The following is a 6,743-nucleotide window of genomic DNA, read 5'->3' on the forward strand; positions in this document are numbered from 1 at the left end:
AGGGAGACAGCTCATGGGGTAGGAGTGCATGGAGGGATGGACATAGAGAAGAGGTCTATTGGGAGGAAGTGGGAGGGGAGATGTTGCAATGTGCTAAATTGTGGTCAATGTCATGAGACAAAGTGTATGTGAGTTGTTGTATAGAAAGTGTATTTGCTCTGTAAATTTTCCCAAAATCACAATAAAAAAAAAGAAGAAGATGGAAGATATACAGAGTCACTGTACCAAAAAAAAATGGTTGATGTTCATCCATTTCAGGAGATGGCATATGATCAAGAACTGATGGTATTGAAGGAAGAATTCAAAGGTGCACTGAGGGAAGTGGCAGAAAACAAGGCTCCAGGAATGGACGGGATACCCACTGAGATGTTTCAACAAATGGATGCCTCACTAGAGGCACTCACTCATCTATGCCAGGACATTTGGAAGACAACTCCCTGGCCAACTTACTGGAAAAGATCCATATTTGTGCCCATTGCCAAGAAAGGTGATCCCACAGAATGTGGAAATTATGGAACAATATCATTAATATCACACACAAGTAAAATCTTACTGAAGATAATTCAGAAATGGTTGCAGCAGTATATTGATAGAGAACTTCCAGAAATGCAAGCTGGATTCAGAAGGGGATGTGGAACAAGGGATATCATTGCTGATGTCAGATGGATCTTGGCTCAAAGCAAAGAACACTAGAAAAGTGTTTACTTGTGTTTTATTGATATGCAAAAACATTTGATTTTGTGGATCATAACAAATTATGGATAACATTGAGAAGAATGAGAATTCCAGAATACTTGATTGTGCTCATGAGGAACTTGTACATAGACCAGGAGGTTGTTGTTTGAACAGAAGAAAGGGGCACTTCATTGTTTAAAATCAAGAAAGGAGTGCATCAGGGTTGTATCCTTTCACCATATCTATTCAATGTGTACGCTGAACAAATAATCCAAGAAGCTGGACTACATGGAAAGAATATGGTATCAGGATTGGAGGAAGACTCATTAACAACCTATGTTATGCAGATGACACATCTTTGCTCGCTGAAAGTGAGGATGACTTGAAACACTGATGAAGACTGAAGACTACAGTCTGCAGTATGGATTACACCTCAGTATAAAGAAAACAAAAATCCTCACATTGGGACCAACAAGCAGCATCATGATAAATCTAGAAAAGATAGAAGTTGTCAAAGACTTCATATTAGTTGGTTCAACAATCAACATCAATGGAAGTGGCAGTCAAGATATCAGATATCGTATAGCATTGGGCGGGAGATCTGGTAGCGTAGTGCCTAAGGCACTTGACTGCTAACCAGAAGGCTGGAGGTTCAAATGCACCAGCCACTCTTTGGAAGGAAGATGGGGCAATCTACTTCCATAATGAAACTGCCTTGGAAACCCAAGGAGGGGTCCCTATGAGTCGGGTCCGACTCGACGGCAGATAACAACAACAACAACATAGCATTGGGCAAATCTGCTGCAAAGAACCTGTTTCAAGTGCTGAAAAACAAAGATATTTCCTGAAGACTAGGGTGCTCTTGACGCAAGCCATGGTATTTTCAATCACCTCATATGCATGTGAGAGCTGAACAATGAAAAAGAAGACCGAAGAGGAGTCGATACTTTTGAGCTGTGGTGTTGTCCAAGAATGCTGAAAGTACCATGGACTGCTAAAAAAGTAATAAATCTGTCCCAGAAGAAGTGCACACAGAAAGCTCTTTGGAAACGAGAATGGCCAAACTTCATCTTACTTACTTTGGCCATGTTGTAAGAAGGGACCATTCCCTGGAGAAGGTACCATGCTTGTCAAAATGGAGGGACAATGAAAAAGGGGTAGGCCCTCAATGAGATGGATTGATACAGTGACTGCAACAAAGCGCTCAGGTATTGCAAGGATTGTGGGGCTGGCACAGGACCAGGAAACGTTTCGTTCTGTTGTACATGAGGTCGCTATGAATCGGAGATGACTTAATGGCACCTAACAACAACAACAACTTTCTAGTCACTATAACTTTCCTCCTCCTTCCTCTGTCCTCCACCAGAATTCACCATCTTGTACATGGGTACTCCTCTGGACTTTTTGCTAGGTGACTACTGGATTAAATCAGATAAAAATAGATATACTAAGCTGCCTATGTGTTCTCAGGATTCCAGGTATGCTGTCCTGGCATGTTGTTACAGTACCTTTGTAATGGTGGCAATTTAAGCACTGAGACAATTATGTAAGTGAAATGACTTGGAGACAGCAAGTTCAAGTAGGTGGCATGTCACAGTAGAAAGAGTGCCAGGTTTAAAGTTAGACAATTCCTCATTTTGAATCCCAGAACTAGCTATGTACTATTCATATCCTTTCTTTGAGTCCCAGTTTCCTTATTCATAAAACAAGGAGATTACCACATATTGTTTATGGTTATTACATGCTTACCTTCTGTGTATCCACACCCCTCCCCCACTCTTCTTCCTGGTCTCAGTTCATCCAGCACAGCCCTTGTCCTTAGTAATATTTATTACTCAAATAAATGGGCACATGAGAAAGTGACTGGAATATAATAGGAACTATGTACAATGATTCCTGTGCTTCCCTTCCTTCTTTGAATCTCTCAACTGCCCCTCATGGAAGAAAACTCTTACATTTCTCCTCCCTCTGACCTCAGGCAGTAAGGGACGGAAGCTACTCCCTAATGAAGAAGCTGAGGCAGCTGACAGCTCCTGAGCTAAGGAGGAAGCAGGGACCAAGGGAGATTGCTCTCCATTTCCCTCAGTAGGGCAGTTATACTACCCAGCAGGTGCCTGCCTTCTCTGACAGCAGAAAACAGTACTCAGATGAGAGTTTGGGAAGCAGAAGCCCTGGAGTCCATCTCTTCGTAATTCTTAGGCAGAGAGCATGCCTTCAGTCGAAGGATATATACATGGGTCCTGGCTTTTCCACTTACTAACCCTGTAGTCTGAGCCTTCTACTTCTCTGGGCCTTTGTTGGTTCATCTGAAAAATAAGGATCATAATATTTTCTCTACTTCCCTCACAATGACCAAGTAACATAACTCGAGGTCCATTCATTTGTTACCATACTTTATGCATGCTTGTTGTTGTTGTTGTTATGTGCCGTTGAGTCAGATCCGACTCATAGCGACCCCTCCTTGGTTTTCTGAGGCAGTATCACTACGGAAGTAGATTGCCCCATCTTCCTTCCGATGAGTGGCTGGTGGGTTTGAACCGCCAGCCTTCTGGTTAGCAGTCAAGTGCCTTAGGCACTATGCTACCAGAGCTCCCTTATGCATGCAGAATTATTTAATTTCATTCTCACCACAACTCCATGTGGTGAGTATCATGATGCAGATACAGAACACAACACTGAGACGCAGAGAGCTGAAGTAACTTGCCAACTTTACACACCTAGGACATGGCAGATGTGGATTCAAACAACTGATAAATACAACTGTTCCTTACTGAGTATCAGGCACTATGCTAGGCACTGGAGATCCCACCATCAATAAATCCTGGTTTCTCAGGTTACTACTTACAGTTGAGTAGCGGAAGCAGATGTATAAACAGATGATCAAAATACAGGGTAATAAATATAATGGCAGAGAGGCTATGGGAGAATAGAGAAGGAGCATCTAACTTGCATCTGAGACTTGCAGAGGCAGGAAAGATTTCACAAAAAGATGGAGCATAAGATAAGACTTGAAGACTGAGCAGGAATACCCTACATAGACCAGGGAGGGAGAAACTCATATCAGGCATAGGCAATAGCATGTATAGATGCCAGAAGTGTGAAAGCATATATGAACTACTTAACTTCAATAATTAAAGTAGTTTGGTATAGAAAGAAAGACAAATCAATTGATTAGACTAGAGTAGAAATGGTCTCATTACAAAAAAAAAAAAAAGTATATTATGCCACTCAACAAATACTTTATCGAAAACCTGTTATGTGACAGGTGTTCTTTTAGATTCTAGGAATACAGCTGTGGTGAAAAATCTCTATTCACATGGAATTTACAAATGACAAACAGGTACATAAGGTTGACAATGACAAATGACAAACAGGTACACATGTTTGATTGTGATGAGTGTTAAATAATAAAACAGGGAAGGAGATAGGACATGGGGAAGTTGGAAATTTAGATAACTATTAAATAGAGACATGAAAGAGCACAAGGTATCTGGAGGAGGAGAATTTCAGGCAGGGGATTAGCAAGGGCAGAGGTCATGAGGTAGGACCTCATATGTTCTAGGAGCAGCAAGGAGGCCTTTATATCTGGAACAGAATAAGAAGGGGAGATTGGTAGGGGATTAGGTCAGAGAAATGGGGGATGGTTACCTCCGGATAGAAGTCAGGGGTTGGATGCTTGGGGAGTTACTTTACATTTCACTATGGTGTTAGAATTTCTAACTATAGGCATGTGTTAATTTTCTTTCTTTCTTTTTTGAGAAAAAAAAAAAAACTCACTGCTGTCAAGTCAATTCCGACTCAAAGCCACCCTTCCTTGGGTTTCTGAGGTGGTATCTCTATGGAAGTAGATTGCCCAGTCTTCCTTCTGAAGAGTGGCTGGTGAGTTTGAACCGCCGGCTTTCTGACTACCAGTCAAATGCCTTACGCACTATACCACCAGAGGTCCTTTTTTGTAGAAAGAGGGAGATATTTTCAGGAGAATGAAAGAGAGTTTGGAAAAGTGAACAGGGACTAAATTACAAACAGGCTTGTGTGTCAGGCTAAGGGGTTTTGGATTTTATCCAGTATGTATGGGAGAGCTAGTGAAGGTTTCAAGTGGGAATAACATGGTCAGAGCTTCCCCCCAACTCCCGAAATGTGGTAAGTCTCTCTGGTCAGTATGGAGTTTACATTGCTCAGGGAGAGTCTGGAATCAGAGAAACCAAGCTGTTGCTACAATCCAGGCAATTCACAGTAAACTAGGGCAGAAGTCAAGGGGGTGGATTTAAGAGAGTTTTTTTCTCCATTCTTTTTAGAGAAATATCAGTAACATCCTTCCAAGTCTTCCCCACATATAGTTTAAAGAAGCAAGATCAGCTGACCTCTGATCCCAGCTGGAATATTTTGGGATCTTGGAATTTGAGACACTTTATTCACCCTTTCCTACTTTCTTGCTGGCTCATCATGGGCTGCCACTATCCTCCCCTTCCTCCATTGGTGTCCCACTTAGGGGGGCAGTGTTACTTTTGTTATCCCAGTGGTTGGTAGGAGCCAAGAAAGAATACACAGCAAGCCTCAGTTCTTCTGTCTTCAATGAATCCTCTGGCATTCCAGGCTGAATGGAGTAGGTAGGCATTTTTGGGGATATTTTTAAACCTTCTAAAAATAGCCTGAAGCCTTCAATGAGAGAATGCAAGGCAACGACACTCACTGAATATTAGAACCTGCAGTCTTTGCCAAGTTCCCATCCCAGGCTCCATCCTCTGACTGAACAAGCCAGTTTTCCCTCCTTCTTTAATGGTCTCCTGGAGGGCTCCACCCAAGCCTTGTTGTTGTTGTTGTTATGTGCCGTCGAGTCGGCCCCGACTCATAGCGACCCCTCCTTGGGTTTTCGAGGCAGTATCACTACGGAAGTAGGATTGCCCAACCTTCCTTCCGAGGAGTGGCTGGTGGATTTGAACCGCCAGCCGCCTGGTTAGCAGGCAAGTGACTTAGCCACTATGCTACCAGAGCTGGTTCAAATTTAGCCCTAATTCTCCATTCCTAACTCCTCTAGAGAAAGTGAGCCCAGGATACAGCAATTTATCTACTTTGAAGGTCCTTGTGAGCTCTGGTATAGGAGAGAAAATGAAACAAAGACAAAGACAGGGAGAGGGTAAGGCTGAGACACACATCCACAGAAGTCAAGAATCAAAAAGAGATACTGACACTGGAATAAGAGTGTGGTAGTTCAGTTTGTGTGTCAACTTGGCTGGGTCTGGTTGAGTAGCTGGGCAGCTGGTGGTAGTGAATCCCCATGATGAGACTGGTAATCAACTCTATGGTGGGATCTACCACAAGCAGCTGAGTAGCTGCCTTAGGGAATGTGGTCTGCTTCCTGTAATATAAGCAGAAGCCTTGGGGATTGGTCTCTAGCATATGACATGCTTGGACCCTGCATGTAGCTGTGTTGTTGCTCAGCAGCCTGCTATGTTCTGCCGACCTTGAGACTTACAATGGACTTAAGTTAATGGCCTGCCATGTGGTTTGGTAACATTGGGACTGTGCCTTTTTACTTGTCAACCTTGGGGCTTCTCAGCCACAGCAGCCAGCAGCTGTCTGAGTGAAGAAAATCCTCTCGCTCCAGTGGCCAGAAGCAGGAGGCAGAGCTAGACCCCAAGGTTGAGGGGCTTTCACCCAGCCCCTAGAGGCTGGCACTTTGAATTTGGACTTAAAGCCTCCAAGTTGTAAGAGAATAAAGTCCTGTTTGTTTAAGCCATCCAATTTATGGTATATTCTTGTCAGAGCAGCACTAGGTAACCAGAACAATGAGGAAGAGAGAAGGAAAGATATAGTGATACAGAGAGACACACAGTAAGGGTAAGACGGAAGGTAAAAGAGAGTCTGAGAGACTGGAGCAAAGACTGAGACTCATAGAAAAGAAATGAGACAGTAAGAAAAAAGTAGAGAGAAAGCAGGAAAGAGATATATAGAGTTATGGACAGGCAGGGAAAGAGGGAGGATATGGAAGCCTGATAGAACCAAAGAAAAGAAAGGGAGCCTCGGTTCCTTGTCTTATCCTAGACCCTTGCATCAAGCCAATAGCCTAT

Source organism: Orycteropus afer, unplaced genomic scaffold, assembly GCF_000298275.1.
Source record: "Orycteropus afer afer isolate SDZICR_OR568_19922 unplaced genomic scaffold, OryAfe1.0 scaffold00965, whole genome shotgun sequence".
NCBI lineage: Eukaryota > Metazoa > Chordata > Mammalia > Tubulidentata > Orycteropodidae > Orycteropus > Orycteropus afer.